Source organism: Equus asinus, chromosome 23, assembly GCF_041296235.1.
Source record: "Equus asinus isolate D_3611 breed Donkey chromosome 23, EquAss-T2T_v2, whole genome shotgun sequence".
NCBI classification, from domain to species: domain Eukaryota; kingdom Metazoa; phylum Chordata; class Mammalia; order Perissodactyla; family Equidae; genus Equus; species Equus asinus.
Window position 1 is genome coordinate 46,434,878 of NC_091812.1, and position 17,337 is coordinate 46,452,214.

At 38.0% G+C, this 17,337-nt stretch overlaps 1 long non-coding RNA gene across 1 annotated transcript; it reads left to right on the top strand.

The window, feature by feature from the left end:
• The first annotated feature begins 6,389 nt into the window (after positions 1–6,389).
• On the top strand, positions 6,390–12,755 carry LOC139041703 (uncharacterized). The gene is made up of 3 exons (XR_011497413.1): positions 6,390–6,899; positions 9,483–9,568; positions 9,975–12,755. It is a non-coding gene; the product is annotated as an uncharacterized lncRNA (long non-coding RNA).
• The last annotated feature ends 4,582 nt before the right edge of the window (positions 12,756–17,337 follow it).

A 17,337-nucleotide genomic window follows, 5' to 3' on the forward strand; every position in this document is an offset into this window, starting at 1 on the left:
AGGCCTGAGTCTCCCCACGGGAGGGCTCAGCAGGAAATGCCTCTTTGCCTTACAGTGGAGTTCAACACTTCAAGTTCCCAGAGATATGTGTTTGTGGTTTACATAAAGGTGGGGAAATTCTACTTTGGACCCACACCTTAAATAATTAGCTTTCCCAGTGGTAAATTTCGTAATTAGATCAATATGTTTACCGTGAAGTGTATGGCATATATATTTGACAAGAGAAATTTTCCATAATTCAGGTCTAGAAAAATTATCCTTAATCCAGATGTGAGAGAAAATAAATTGAGAACATAAAATATTTTAAGTCTAGTCCCACGATAGGCCAAACCCAATATTATGGTGAGCCAGGGCCCCTCTTTGGAGCAAAGTACTTTCCTACACGAAGTAAATAACTTCTTCCTAAGCTTGAAATGTTACTCTCCAGAGAGTATTTTAGTTGCTTGGAGTTTCTGTACGATTGAGATAGTTTAGTAAGTTTGAGCCGAATTTTGTTTCTTTTTCCATCTCCCAGGCTCTAGTCTAATGGTTAGCCAATGCTTTTTTCTTTTTTTTTCAAATACCAAATCCTGTTCAATTTGATTCTTCACAAAGGATGCAAATTATTTCATTGAAACAAACAAACAAACAAACGAAAGGTAATGTTTTACAAGATAGTTAGGGAGGAAAGCACCCAAACTTTAAAGGAGATATTATAAACAGGAATCATTGCAAATATTTTAACACTTTGGAAATTTGGGTTTATTTCCACCTGCTGCATCTCATTGGGAGAGAGACCAAGTGAATAGCTTCCCGGAGCATGAAAAAAAGGCTGTGCTAGAAATCTCCCACGGGAGGGAACATTTGTCAACCTCCAAAGAAAGCATTATCCACTCATTTGCTTATGCTGTTTTGCTAAGGAATATACAAAGTGAGTGAAGAGTTTGCAACCAGAAACTTCATATTTGTGTGATAAATCATGAAATTAATGATTTATGTCAAGTTAAAATATAGATTTTTATGTATTTAGTGTGTGAATGGAATGGAAGGAAACTAAAAAGTTGAGCATACAGATACTTCATCATGTTTCCTCAAATATAAATAACATGGTAAACCCAAAAAAGCCAGCATTCTTTTTTCCCCAATAATAAAAATTATTCAAACTGATGTGTTTTCATACTTGTAATAGTTTTCAAATTTCAAGGTCACTAAATTTGTGCCTTATCCAAGGCATATTAATCACATTCATTTATTCAAATCTTTTTCATTCTTTTGTCTGCTCTGTTTGTCAGTTATTGGGAAATGTGTCAAAGTCTTGAACTAGTATTGTAGATTGATCAACCATTTGGTACAATTTTGTCAATTTTGCTTTATATATTTGGAGCTTACATTATCAGATGCATACAAGTTCAGAATTGTTACACTTTCCTATGAATGAATAACAGCTGACTCTTACAAAGAACTTACTACGTGATATGCATAATCTAAGTATGGTACATACATTAACATTTTTTAGTCCTCACTCTAAGAGGGAGATATTATTATCAGTTTAAGTTTGGAGAGCTTAAATAACTTACCCAAGATCACACATCAGTACATGGCAATGTCAGGATCTGTACCTAGATATATGGCTACTAAAATTGGGCTTTTAATCAATATAAAGTACTATCTATCTTTTGTTATCATTTAGTGGGCCTCTTTATCACTAAGAATGACTTTCACCATAGTTCATATTCTCTGATATTACTATAGCCACGTAAAAGAAGTCCAGAATTTGGCAGGCCACGGCTGGTAAGGGAATTACATAGGCATCCTGAATCAGATCTTTTTTATCCTTCTGTTCCACTGCTTGCTACCTCAAGGAAAACTCATAGTCTAAAAGAGCTGCTGAAACTCCAGCCAACACAAATATATTGCATCTCTAAAGGAAGAGAGGCAGACTGGCAAAATATGCTCATCTATCTAAAACTGTGCTCTCTAATACAATAACCACCAGCTACATGTGGCTATTGAGCATTTGAAATGTGGCTTGTCTGAACTGAGATGTGCAGAACGTGTAAAATACACACCCAAATTTGAAGACTTCATATTTTAAAAAAGCATGTAAATTATCTCATTAATAATTTGTTATATTGATTTTGTGTTGAAATGATAACATTTTGGATCTACGGGGTTAGATAAAGTTTATTATGAAAATTAATTTCAGCTGTTTCTTCTTATATTTTGAATGTAGCTACCAAAAACATTTAAATTATATACGTGGCTCTCACGTGTGGCCTACGTTATATTTCTATCGAACATCCTGATTTAAAGAGCTTCCTCGGAATTCCCACTCAACAACTTCTGCTTACATTTTACTGACAAGAATTTAGCCCCCTGGATAACTGGTAAGGAAGATTGTAGAATGTAGTCTTCTGACTAAGCCAATTACCTTTTCCAACGATTATTTAAGGAGCATTGGAGAATTGAGACCTGGGGAGACAACTGGTGGACTTTCCCCCTTAAGACAATGCCTCCTTTTCAAGAAACTACCAATTGTTTCCACAGTGGCTGTACCACTGGACATTCCCACATCCTCACAGCCCTTGGTGTTTGATTTTAGCCATTCTAAAAGATACGCAGTGGTATCTCATAGTTTTGAGTTTGACTTCCCTTATGACTAATAATGTTGGGCATCTTTTCATATGCGTATTCAACATCTATATCACTTCTTTGGTAAAGTGTCTTTTAAAATATTTGCTCATTTTTTTAATTATTTTTTTCTTGTTATTTAGTTATAATGATTCTTTAAATATTCCGAATATAGGTCTTCATAAGATAAGTGCTTTGTGCATATTATCTCCGAGTCTGTGACTTGTCCATTAATTTTCTTAACAGTGTCTTTTGTATTTTTGATGAAGCTTAATATATCAATATTTTGATTTAATAGTTTGTGCTTTTTATGTCCTTTCTAAGAAATCTTTGCCTAACTTCCAATCACAAAGATGTCCTCCTGTGTTTTTAATAGCATTTTTTTGGTTTTGGTACTTACATTTAGGTCTATGTTTTTGAGTTAATTTTTTTACATGATGTGCAGTAAGGAATCACAGACCATTGGTGCATCTCATCTCCTTAAGTCTAAAATGTTATGGAGGATTTCTTCTGTTCCCAGAGGCTCCCTAGAGAGAAAGGGAAAGAAAAGATGGGGAGGAAAAGCTGAACAACTGAGTGTTTACCTCAAAAGGCTGATTTAAGTTGGAAAAGTCTCAAGCAAAACTTAAATCAAAAGTGACTAGTTACTTGATTGGGAAAATTTAAACTTGTCAAAACTAGATAGAAATAGGAGCATATGAACAAGTTAGTTACAGACAATGAAATTATCTTTCTATATATTTATGTTATAGGGCATAAATTTTAAACTGCTACAATTGAATCAATGTGTAAATAATAATAACTATATCTGTTTATGAGTCTTCAATATTATACATCTTTTAATAAGAATTTAAGGAGGAAATGCTACTTTTCTTATTAACATTAAAAATAACATAAAACCCAAAACTCTTGATTTTGACTTCTCCTGGTGAGGAAGAGAGATAGACAACATATTTCTAAGATTGATTTGTCTTTCCATCCACTGTTTCCACCATCATATTGGCCAACAAAGGGAAAAACTCTCCCCTTAACACTGGACAGATGACCATTCCTTTGTTTACCCATAGCTTATCTAACACAGGGCTGTAACATTCAATGTAACTTTCCAAAAGCCTTGAAGATAACAAAAGGAAATTAATAGCAGAATCTAGGCAATCTGGGATACAAAATAGGGCTAATTTGCTGAAGCCAGCTGTCCACTATACAGGCTCTTTCCTCGTTGGGCTCTTGATGTTACAGATATCCTTTTAAAACCGCCTAAGTAAGAATTCCTTCTTGGATATTCAGACTCGTTAGAATGGAGAACAAGAGAAAATGGCTAAGCTTTTTTCTTCCATTTCCATAGGTTTTGCCCCCTCATATCTAGTTCTGGCTTGAGAGTCCATCCCTTCCATCAGTTACTGAGGCTGAGAATGACCTCACTCTTTAGGAAACTGAAACTATCTCAGCAAAGGAATGTTCCTCTTGATAACCATAAGTTAATAAAGTAGTTTAAATATTCCTAAAGAGGGAATTGTCTCTTCACACTGATGGTGGACAAACATTGCTTGGGGAATGAGAAGATCTGCAAGACCTAGTTCTTGTCCTCAAGGAATTTACAATCTAGTCAGGGTTATGAGGTCCACAAGCCAAATAAACCAATACTCCAAAGTAAATGATATATTATTTCATAGCACTTCAGAAAAAGTAGAGGAGGATGCTTGGGCTTAACTTTGACATTGAGACATCAAATTGAAGAAAGGACATTCCAAGCAGGGACATTGTGTAAATAAAGGTGAAGGCACAGAAACATGAGAGATTCTAAAGAATAGCTCATAGCAAGTTTGGTTAGAGAAGTAAGTAGATGTAAAATTAGGACAGAGAAAAGATATATTAGAGTTTGAATCTCCTCCTTTAGGAAGCAGGGTGCCAGATACAAATTCTGAGCAGGGTGAATTCATGACGTAATGCATGACTTTAAGATAATTAATCCAGAGATGGAATTGGGATGTTGTGGTGGGGACAGCTTGAAGGCAGGCAAGCCAGTTGGGAGGCTGTCTCTTGTATAGCTGCAGTTCTGAAATAATGAGAATTTGACCTAGGGTGGTGGTAGTAAAAATAAAGGAGACAGAAATCAAAGAAATTAGAAGAAAAACTGACAAAGAGTCATGAGAATTGGGATACTTGACTTTCAAAAAGGTAGGAGGTAATTGTTAATATAAAAATGGTAATTACTAATTGACCCTGTGGCAGGGAGGGTCTTTGAAATTCATTCTATTTTTATAAATCCTCTGAATCTGGCTAAGTATCTAGACATAAGTCATCCAATTATATAAATTGGATCACTTCTTGAGGTGCTAAAAGTGAAACTGAGCTCAATGACAACGCTCAAAGTGAGGACAACATATAGTACCGATCCATTTAACACTTCCCCATCAACCCTTCCCTTTGCTTGAATTCATCCCTCTAAAAGGCAGAAATTGAAGTTCCAAAAGAACACTTTAAAATGGCAAATTTCCTCCAGATTTTCGAAGAGAAATTCCAGCTATCTCACAGTACTGATGGGTCAGTTGTATCTTGGCCAAATGCTAAGTCTTAAAGCATGTCTCATTACTGACAACCCTTGGACTTGCCGCTAGGAGTCAGATATTGAAAATGCTTTTCACTGTAGCATACGGGGCCTGGGCATCAGACAGAGGCTCTGAATAGTCCTACTTGGCATGGAATTCCCTCCAGGTCCTTTTCCCCTTCTCACCACTCTTTAGTCATTAGAATGACAGGTAAAATAGTTTTCTCCTGGCATTTCAAAGAGCAATAGTTAATTTCCTTTCGGGTGGGAATTTTTTATTTATTTGGTTTTGTTTTGTTTTAACTGCCTGTTTTGCTGAAAGTGCTTTTATGCTGGTGCAAATCTAGACAAAGAAAACTTTTATGCAAAATAAACAAAATAGAATGTCCTGAGCCAGGATTTCTTTGCAGGACATGTTCCTGAGGCTATTTCTGAGAGGTTATTTGTGGACGGCTGTTTATCCCCTGGAGCCTGACTTCATCGCTTGGTGAAATGAAACGACTCTGTTTAGTACATTGGTCTGCCACCCCTGGGAATGGCTGGATGTCAAATATTTACCCCTGTGGGATCGAACAGAAATCAGAGATGCACAGAGAAAACAGAAATCCAATCCAGTGTTCTTGGGAATTAGTAAAATTTCAAAGTAAGTGAATTTTTAAAGCAAAAGCATTTGAAATAAAATGATAGCACGGTGTAACTTTCTTTATTGGAAGAAGGGGAAAAGTCCTCTGAAATACAAATTGACTTCAAGCAGAAGGGTATTTTCATCTTATTACTTTCTCAGGGACCACACCCATCCCATTCCCTCACCTGGCTCAGTACCAGGCCCAGAGGGAAAGGTTTTAAATTTTTATTTTTTTAATTGAAAACGGATGCTGCACCTTGTTTTCCATGCCTGCATTTTTCATCAAGAAAAAAAAAGAACACCTAGCCAAGGATTAGTTTTGTACCTCTGCAACCTCATAAAACCTAGGAATCAAAACTTGGCGGCCAGCTTTATAGATAGTTACACTGGAAAAATCAAGAAACTCCCAAATAAGTTTGCTATCTTCCCAAGATTTCTGATTTCAAATCGCATGCCTGTCTCCCGCATCAACCCCTGCCCCCATCACAGAGTTTTCCTTTGGCATTATACTTCCCGTATTGTCAGAAACAAAGCTACATTTAAAAGGTTAAGTCAAATAAACCCAGCTACAAAAGGGCTTATAAAATAATCATAGTCGTGAACAGCAAGGAAAGAGATCAGCCACTGAAAGCATAAAGGGAATACTTCATGGATGGCCGCACTTTAAATAAAATTCACGTGAGCTATGTAACATTAGATGGTTTTAAAATTCGGAGGACAAAGTACAGACATGTTTGTGCATTTCTCTTTCCTTGGATGAGTCTTTGTGAATTGGGTCTGGACCACATACAGTACTCTGCTGCTTGCACACACGGAGCTGGCAAGTTTACTTTGGTGTTTTCCACACGGAAGCTTGTGCACTATCAAGAGACAAGAACAATTCTATCTTCCTCCTAAAGACGAAGGTGACACCAAATTCCGGCTTGATCTGCTCAGTCTCAGAACCAGCATCCGTTTGAAATACTGTCTGAGCAACTTCCTAGAATCTTGGGAAGCCAGCCGGTCATCCCAGGCTGCCCTGCCCTCTGTGAGAATGACAGCATTTGGAAGGAGGCTCAGCATACGAAATTTAAAAGTAAATGTTTGGCAGCTTTGGAGGTCCTCAAGTTTGGCAAGGCGAGTATAATCAACAAAGGGGCATTACTTTTAATTGTATTTAAAAATATAAGTCCCCGCAGACTGGAACTGTGTGTTAGGAGAGGCCCTTGTGCTGTTTGCCCCTTTGCACCAAGGCGGGGGGGGGACACAGCTTACACAAGGTGGCTTTGTTTTTATTAATGCAGCAAGCGGTCCTCCCCACCACCCTTCCTTTCAGTGCTCTTGTCGGTAACCCGCTCTGCTAAAACTGGTTACTAAGAAAAATTCCACAGAAACCAAAAGAAAAGGGCTGGGCAGAGATGTGCGTTTAAAGAGCTTTTGCAGACTGACTCGGCAGAGCTGTCTGCAGGCAATGCGTGGTTTCAGCTATTATTACTTGAATGGGTTTCAGCTCCAGGGATGTCCCCCAAGGTTAACAAGATAGTTCAGTTAAAAATAACATTAAATTCTTTTCCCTAGCCGTTATCCCGAAGGAGGGGGGGGGGGTCACATTTAAATAACATGAAGGATCTGGTTTAAAGTGACAAAAGCCAGGAAATTCAGAATTAAGGGAGGTTAGAGTTCTATTTCCAAACCCCTCCAAGCCTCTTCTTTGAGGGTGAAAAAAATAAAGGCTCAGTGGAGTGAGTTAAGGATGAAGTGCCAGCTTTAACCAGGCAATATAGAGCTTTTGTGCCTTCTGGGGTGGGCTCTTCTGGGGTACCGGAGCGGTGGATAGGGAGAAATGGTGTTTAAAGGAAAAACAAGCTAAGGTGGGGATGGGAAGTTCGATGTATGAACTGCTAGGCTCTGACAAACGTTCATTTAGAATTAGCAAAGAAAAGCATTCTCGGGTACTTGGCAAAAACTTTGTCATCTGATTAATCGTGCTTGGGGTTTTCTGTGCGCCATCCTTTTCCTTTTAGTTTTCGACATGGCACACTCACACAAATCCAGTCTTCATTTTCATTGAAACCCTTCTCTTTTAATTAAAGAGATGCTCAAATGGAATGGAAATTTTGGTAAAGTATTTGAAATTCATGGCTTATTGGACCACTAGATTACAGCAGTTGTGAAGATGTCATTAGAGGCTGCCTATGGCCAGTGATTGGGAGTAAGTCAATATCACTCACAAACGTCCAGAAGGAAAGAGGCTGGCTCTGGACCTGTGTCCATGGTTTCCTACAAAGTGTACAATTCTTTCAACTAAGTACTTCTCAAACCAGGATTTTAAGCTAAAGTATTTCCAACTTAAAACGGGAAAAATTTTTACAACATCCAGCTACTTTGATTCCATTATATTTGTGCCTATTTTTACAATCAAATATAACATTTAAAGGTGTTTGAGCAGAAACGTGCTATATTATTAGTGTCATCTACATTCTCAAGTGGTATCAGATAAGCTTAATTTTTTTTCATTCTGAAAACTAGTGTAATCTTCAGGCAATTACCAGTGTACTTTCTATCTCCATACAAAAGAGAAAATTTCTTTTTCATTTGCCTCATTCTGACTCCAGTTCATTACAAACACCTGGAACTGACCTTTTAAACTCTCTAATCTTATGGTGAAATTAATATTTCCTTACTCCCAACGCTGATTTAATATTCATGGAGTTAAAGAAACAAAGCCCTTTTCCTACATATTTGTTAGTGGAAATTTTAAGAAATCATCCTATTTCCATTAGTGGCCACGCCAGCATCTCTTCACAGCATGCTCAGTGCCTGCAACCACATTCGGTAAAATGTAATAACTAGAGTTTTCCTAATCTTCCCACAAGAAACAAGCTGCTCCTCTAATGCCCTGCCATTAAAACAAAACAGAGCTGTGTGCTTGACCCTCTGGGTTCTTTAGCGAAGGACTTCGCTTCGAGATTTTATGTAACCCTGTCCTTCCCATGCAAAGAGGATGACACTGGCCCAAAACAGCAGTAATTTCACCTTAGGTAGTTTTTTGGTGTAATTTTCAGGATTTCACAAAGCCATGTACAGTGTTTTGCTATCTCGTCCCTTAACAGCACATTTTAAATAGTGGCCAGCTGGCTGAGATTAGAGACCCAATCTGTGGCCAGAGAGGAGAAATCAACAGGCCCACACACGAACTAGGCCTCTAGCTGGCTTCACTGATGTCATTAATTTAAGAGCTAACCAACTTTATTGATACGACGCGTACTGCCATTTTATCATGCGAGGAGAGGGCCCCGTCTGAAGTCCTGGAAGTTGGCAATGCAGATATTGAGTGTGGGCCTAGGAGGGAGGAAGAACAACTGGCCCTGCCACTTCAATAGCTGTGTAACCTAGGCAGCCCTAGACGCATATAACTCCTTTAAGCCTCATTCCTGTCATCTATAAAGTGGGGATAAGATCTACCTCATAAGGTAGGATCACATAAATAGCGAAAAAATGTTTACCAGGGTGATGGATAAAAAGCACTCAGTAAATGGTGGCTATGATTATTGTTGTTATTGTTATTATTACTGTTTAGTTTTGCCTAGTCTCCCTATATTTTTCCTCTCCCCAGTTTTGAGCAGTCTTTAGGCTTTTGAATTCCCTACCTTAGGAACTCTGGAAACTTTGAAGGCAGAAGCAGCCTGAGGACACTGGTTCTTCCTGTTTTGTACACAGTCCAAATCCACCCAAGAAACCGTTCAGGCGTCCTGATGCAGAAGGCAGGAGGGAGATGCCTGTGTGGAAGCTCCAAGCTGCCAAAGGCAAGTCTGAGGAGTGCTGAGAGCTGCAAGTCCTGCTCCTCAGTGTCTCTGACCCAGGAAGGAGGGATGGCTGTAGGCTCCCAATGGCAAGGGGACAGCCTGGCTATGGCTAACTTCACATTCAGACTGAGGCTTTTTTTATCCTCCATTGTCGATGGAATAATAAATCTTGATTTAAAAACAAGAGCATTGTTCAAATACCCATTCTGAGGACAGCAGAGCAGAAGGGAATCTTGGAGAACTGGGTTTGACTTTGGCATCTGTGAGTGGCTGACTTGGTGACTTTGGGCTCACATGGGTGGACACAAAGTCAGGATGACTGAAAATGAGTTCTCTGGGGACTGATGGCTGGCCATTTTCCCACTCATGTCACCTCAGACAGCTACTGCCATTTCTTCTTTTCCAGAAGCAAAGAGCCAAGAAATCTTGGATGAAGACTAAGCATAGCTGGGTGACCCTGAGCAAGTCACTTCATCTCCTTACTTTTCACTTGAAAATGAGGTTAGCAACTCTCAGCTTTCTGAAGACACAAGGGTTGAAGTAGAAGACCACGTTAAGGTCTTTTTCAGTGAAAAAAATCATAATAAAAATGAAATGAGGTATGCGTCCTTCTTGCTGTATTCAAGGTGATGGATAAGAATGACATTTTTCAATTCACTCATTCTATCGACAAACGTTAAATTATTAACATGCTGTTCTATCACTATATTTGGGCACATGAGAAGTGGGTCTGTAACTAAATAGTGAGTTTCTTCCCTCCAAGATATAGTACGACCAAATTCACTGAAATAAACTGAATCGCTCTCAGTCCATGTGCCAGGTCTATGAGTAAAGAGGCCTGAGAATTAGGTTTCTGACAGAAGTACCATGGAATCATTAAATCATGCTTGTGCTTTTTCCCGTCAACTTGAAAGGCTTTTGTCTTCATAATTTTGAAAACATTTCCCCCAAGCTCTCCATATTCTAAAGCAGTTCTTTACCCATTTATCCACCTCAAAATTATCTAATCCTTTACTTCATAAAGAGATTTCCATGAAACTCTAGTTCTGAAAAATGTTAAAAGAAAGTATGTGAAGAAAAATAAACAAAAAGGCTTTTCTCCTAAAGTTTGGTGTATGTTGGGTAAATAAATTCAGTCAGTTTTCTATATTATAGTGCATCTTTGAAATTTTAACATCTTAATGTGCATTGCGACTTTTAAGAGGAGGATATACTGCATAGCATTTCTCAAATTTATTTTACCAAGGAAATACTTGTTTCAAAGAGCATCGCCTAGAAACACAATGTGACAAACTGTGGAAAATTCTAGCTGGGACTTAAGCAATTTTTAAACATCTAAATCCCTTTTCTTTTCTTTCTTTCTTTTTTTTTTGGTGAAGATGATTGGCCCTGAGCTAACATCTGTTACCAATCTTCCTCTTTTTTTTCCCTCCCCAAAGTCCCAGTACATAATTGTCTATCCTAGTTATAAGTCACTCTAGTTCTTCTACGTGGGATGCTGCCACAGCATGGCCTGATGAATGGTGCTAAGTCTGCACCCAAGATCCAAACCAGCAAACCCTGGGCCACCAAAGTGGAGCACGTGAGCTTAACCATTCGGCCACACAGCTGGCCCCTAAAAATTTAAATTCTTTTTTTTTTCTTCATTTATTTGTTTATTTTCAGATGTACATCATACTATATTTGGAATTCTGTGTAGATTACATCATGTTCACCACCCAAAAACTAATTATAATCCGTCCCTTCACATGTGAGCTTAATCACCCCTTTTGCCCTCCCCCCTCCCCCCTTCCCCTATGGTAACCACCAATCCAATCTCCAATGCTATGTGTTTGTTTGTTGTTGTTTTTATCTTCTACTTATAAGTGAGATCATATGGTACTTGACTTTCTCCCTCTGACTTGTTTCACTCAGCATAATCCCCTCAAGGTCCATCCATGTTGTCACAAATGTCCGGATTTCATCATTTCTTATGGCTGAGTAGTAGTCCATCGTGTATCTACACCACATCTTCTTTAACCATTCATAAAGCAATCTATAGATTCAATGCGGTCCCTATCAAAGTTCCAACAACATTTTTCACAGAAATAGAACAAATAATCCTAAAATTTATATGGAACAACAAAAGACCCCGAATAGCCAAAGGATTCCTGAGAAAAAAGAACAAAGCTGGAGGTATCACACTCCCTGATTTCAAAATATACTACAAAGCCATAGTAACCAAAACAGCATGGTACTGGCACAAAAACAGACACACAGATCAATGGAACAGAATCGAGAGCCCAGAAGTAAACCTACACATTTATGGACAGCTAATATTCGACAAGGGAGCCAAGAGCATATGATGGAGAAAGGAGAGTCTCTTCAATAAACGGTGTTGGGGAAACTGGACAGCCACATGCAAAAGAATGAAAGTAGACCATTCCCTTGCACCATTCACAAAAATCAACTCAAAATGGATTAAAGACTTGAATGTAAGACACAAAACCATGAAACTTCTAGAAGAAAACATAGGCAGTATGCTCTTTGACATTGGTCTGAGCAGCATATTTTCAAGCCCCATGTCTGACCGGGCAAGGGAAACAAAAGAAAAAATGAACAAATGGGACTACATCAAACTAAAAAGATTTTGCACAGCAAAATCTAAAATCTTATCCTCAAGACAAACACAATTCCTGGACCCAGACATCAGCTAGACAAATGTACCAGGATGATGTCTTCAATAGAAAAATTGAAGATTAAAATAAATAGTCAATTTGACTCCATCAAAGGAGAGCAAACCAAGGATAGCCAAATCTTCATATTCTTTTTAAAATTTTTCTTTTCATATATAGAAATGATAGTTTCCCATTGTGGAAAATTTGAAAAAAGAAGTAAAATAAAAATGATCTGCCCCTCCACTACTCAGCTATCTGGTGTGTATCCTTTCATTGTCTTCTCCACAGTATGTATAGACACATACATCTTTTGTGTATTTTATATATGTAACTTTTCAACTTCTTTCCCATTTTATTTTAGCTCATTAGAATTCTCCTTTCTTATTAAAAATTTTTGAAATCACAGTTTGCAATGGTTGCAAAATATTTCATCATATGGCTGTACAGTAATTTGTGTTGGACATTTGAACTATTTCTAATTTTTCACTATTATAAATAGAGTTATTGTGAATATCCTTACACATAAATCTTTGTCTGTATTTGTTTATTTCCTTAGGATGGATTCCTAGAAGTGGAATTATTGTGTCTAATGGCATAAATTTTTTCAAGGCTCTTTATACACTAAAGCCTAATAGCTTGCCAGAATATTTATATCACTCTACACTCCAACAGCATATGAAAGTGGACAGTGTAATAATGACTTTGGCAGTTTAGGTATCTCTAAATAAAAGGAATACTTTACCCTGAATTTTGTGAAGATAAAGAAAGAATTTCCACAAGCAGAAGGACCTACAACTAGAATATGCAGCTATGTACTGGGGGAGCTTTGGGGAGAAGAAGAAGAAAGAAAAAAAATAAAAGAAGATTGGCAACAGATGTTAGCTCAGGTGCCCATCTCTTAAAAAAAAAGGAAAGAATTTGTCAAGAATTACTCTACTCACACTCTGTATTAAAATTCTACATATTTTATCATATATGCATATGTATATGATATCAACTTACAATTCTGCCACAACAGGAAACTATTAATAATCTACAAGTAATAAAGATGAATAACTTGTTTTAATTCTGACATTTCTTTGCTCCGTGAAACTCATTTCTTCATAATCTGCTCTAGAGTAGGGTTTCGTGTCCTGCTGTGAGGCTATTCTCATTAACTTTTGGCTTTTATTTATATATCTGCTGAAAATACAGTCTATCTTATCATTAATTATCAGTTTTTAATAGTTAGTAATCTCTCATTTGCTCACTTCCCTGATCTTGCTTTTCCCAGAACACACCTTCCTACCTACTGGTACCTCTTCCCAGAAATTCTTCCTCCATTGATTTGTTCATTGACTCTCTTATTTTGTTTAGATGTCCTTTGAAATATCACCTCTGAAAGAGCAGACTTCCTGCCTCCCTCTTTCTTCACGTTAGTTAATTTTTTTCCTAACAATTATTATTTAACCGCATGTTATTTACTTTTCTATGTGTGTATTGTTCTTTCCCCCCTCCCAACAAGAATGAAAATTCCATTATGGCCCCAGCCCCGTGGCCTAGAGGTTAAGTTCAGCATGCTTTGCTTCTGCAACTGGGTTCCATTCCAGGCGTGGATGTCTGGCACTTGTCAGTGGCCATGCTGTGGCAGTGACCCACAAACAAAATAGATGAAGATTGGCACAGATGTTAGCTCAGGGTGAATCTTCTTCATTTAAAACAAAAAACAAACCAACAAAAAACACGAGGGCAGAAACTATATCTGCTTCATCCACTACTGTAGCTCTAACATACTCATAGTGTCTGGCACTAGTAGCCCCTTAATAAATATTCGATAAACAAATAAAAGAACTTTCCCTACCTCCAACTTCCTTTCACAAAAGCTGTTTACCTGTTGAAGTTGCTAATGAAAACATCTGTGTGAGTGTACAGCCAAAACCTTTCCCAAGTTCACATTCTAGGTCTGCCTTCTTCCTGGACCACGTATTTTTTCCTGTGAGATCAGAGGTTTCAGTAACAGGCAATGCTGAAAGGAAGAGCCCTTAAACACCAGTTAATGAGAGGAGTCATTTCCTGCTTAATCTGTAAATTGATCTCCCACTGAGCAGAAATATGAATACGATGACAATGCTTTCTCTTCAACACTTTTTACGTCTGCCTGAGCTCAGGGGTGCTATTATTTACTTATGTTATAGCCCATATCATGAGGCTGGACAAGAAGTCAGCTCTAGAATAGATCTTTGGCGACAGGTATACTGGGGCAGGGCAGAGGGGCGGGCATGGGGATCTCTCCATGATGAGTAATGTTCTCTGTGTTCTTGGTGCTTTTGTCATCTTATACTCCCCGCCCCCTTAATCTCAGGGAGCGACCTCCTACTTCTGTATTGATTTGAAGTTGACAGTCAGCTGACTCCCTCCTTCATGATTAGACAGGAAATACGTCGTGAAGTAATGGAGTAGAGTTGAATTTATCAATTCTAGTTTTAGTTCCTCTCCCTGGGAACCTGGTAAAAATCACTTAATTCTTCTTCATCAGAAAATGAGAAATTAACCAGATGATCTCTGAGTTCCTATACTTCAAATATTCTAAGATTATGATCTATGGCAGAGCTTCCTAAGGATTTTCCATGGAATTACAAATTCCATAAATGTCCCCAGAGAGCATAGGGATCAGAGGGGTCCCAAAGGACCAGTACAAATAAGTCAGGGAAAGTCAGGACATCATAATCCCCTAAGAAACGTAGGTTGCACTTTAGCATATTAAATGCTGATCTGTAGTTATTTCACCTCGCCATCTTACTTACACATTAAAGATTCTTCATCTTTTGCATTTGTTCTTAGGAAAGAGTAGCACCATTTCCTTGATTATTTTACTTTGTCTTCTCTTTACCTTCTTCAGATAAATTACAAATTTGTTGAAATTCAGTGGTTAGAGCTCTATACTTACACATCATGGTTTGGATAAGCACAGGGCAATGTTCCCATGGTTTCGTATATTGTTCCTGATTATCATCACATTTTTCTGTCTTTCAACAGCAGCAGTAACAGCAGTTCACTGAAGCAATGCCTTTGGGGATATCTTCAAACATCTCTCTTAGAAGGTTCTTCTTTAGATTCTACCTCCCTTAAATGTTAATCTTCACTCTGCATCTACAAAGAATAACTGATTCCCTCTTTCATCTTATATCCCTTAAAAAATTACAGGTTACTGTTGGAATTTTGTCTTGTTCAGAATAAACATCCCTAAGACTTTTACTTTAGAGGTCGCAAATTGTTGGCCCATGGACCTGATCAAGTTTGGAGACAGTTTATTCATTCCACACAGTGATTTTTGTTGTTAGCAGTGGCAGTTTGTTTTATTAATTGAGCCAATACATAAAAATTGGGTAATTTTGCATAAATAGCCACATTTCAATTTTCACTTGAAAAAATAAAGAGTTCTAGCAGCACTGGGTGAGCATTCCTACAATGCAATAATCAGCTAGAGGTGGGTAGTGCTTGCCTCCATCAGACTAGGCCTAAGATTTCCGGTGTGCCACAGTCCCCATCACTCTCTATTGTGCTGCATATCCTGAGGCAGACTCCCAGTTTTTGTTTGTTGTCAGGCTTCCACTGATGTTTTCCTTTAGTAGTAGAGAAATATGTCTCCTCTTATTCCATTTCAGTTGTTTATATCAGTGGCCTGAGTGCTGTAAGTGCTTAAATGGGCAACTCATGCTTTAAAACCTGCAAGATGATGTGGTTTCAAATCTTCTTAGTTCTGGTCTCTCTTCTGAACAAGCTTTGTAGCTTCTCCTTGCTTTAAGTGTAACCCATAAATGAATACAGCGTTCTTGAGGTTGTCCAGCCAAAGTACAGTAGAACAGGTATAATCAAAGATTACTTACATGATATTAAGCTGAATACAGAATAGAATAAGTCGTCTGCTGAAAAAGCTAAGGTATTTTCAAACACGCTGCTCTTCAGCCAGGCCTCCCTTATCCATCCCACATTTAGTTGGGTTTGAGCCCTAAGAACAGCACCTTGCATATTGCAAGTCACCTGGTGAGATGTTTATCATTTCAGCAGTGAGGAAAGCACAGGATCCACATTCAGAAGAACTGGAATATGGTCTGGGTTCTTCCACTTATCAGCTCTGTGCTTCTGGGTAAATCTTTGTCTTCTGGGTCTCAATTTCCACATCTTTAAAAAAAGTGATTGCACTATATTTCTGTGATCCCAAATAAAATAGCTTCATCCTATAAAGCTTGTCCCAACTCTGAAAATAATTTTATTGGTTTAAAAGCATTCTTCTATGTTTTCCCCCCTAATTTTCCAATGCTTCAGCACATTCTGTAATCTAGCCTATCTGACACTCTCTTAAAGGTTTATGCCATTTCTAGAGTCTTCTGGTTAGAGACCTTCCTGGTCACGTTTTGCACACACTCTTCTAGTTTGAACTTATTGGAGAAATTCTCCTGCTTTGCATGTCTCTACTTTCCTCCCTCACTGAGATTAGGTGGTAAAAAGATAATTAGGATTTAAATTTTGACATCTTTTTGCTGTTACCTGCCAGTTTTATTTTTGAGATAATTTTAGGCCATGGAAGTAGCTCTTTTTGTGTGTTTACTTGTGCGTTCATTTTGGCTTTTTTATCCCTACCCTCCTAACATCTAGAGTGCCCATTGAATCATGTTTAGACTTTCCCACCCCTAATTATGAAGTTACTAAAGATTACATGGTGATATTATTCCAATCTACCAAAAAGAGGATCTAAATCTTCAGATCATTGTACTTTCTCTACCTTCTGGGTCTAGAGATCTTAAGCTAAGGAAGTCAGGAACTTGCCAGATGCTTAGCTTTTAGCCAAATTAGATTTCCAGTAAATACTTCTAATCTTTCCTAGATACTCCGATTTTAGTGAAATGCTATTACATACTCAATGGCGGATCAATATACTCTTTAGTAATAGTTAAGAGAAAGGGTAATTAGAGTCAGAAATCGTAAGCCAAAAGTCTCAGTTTAAATAAGAGACTTAGCATGCAAAAAAATGGAATGTCTGCTTTCTTTATTCTCATTCATTCCAAGCCCTTGTCAGAGTAACAGCAGTTTAAATTTTTCCTGACTGTGGACACAAGAGTTGGTTTCACGAAA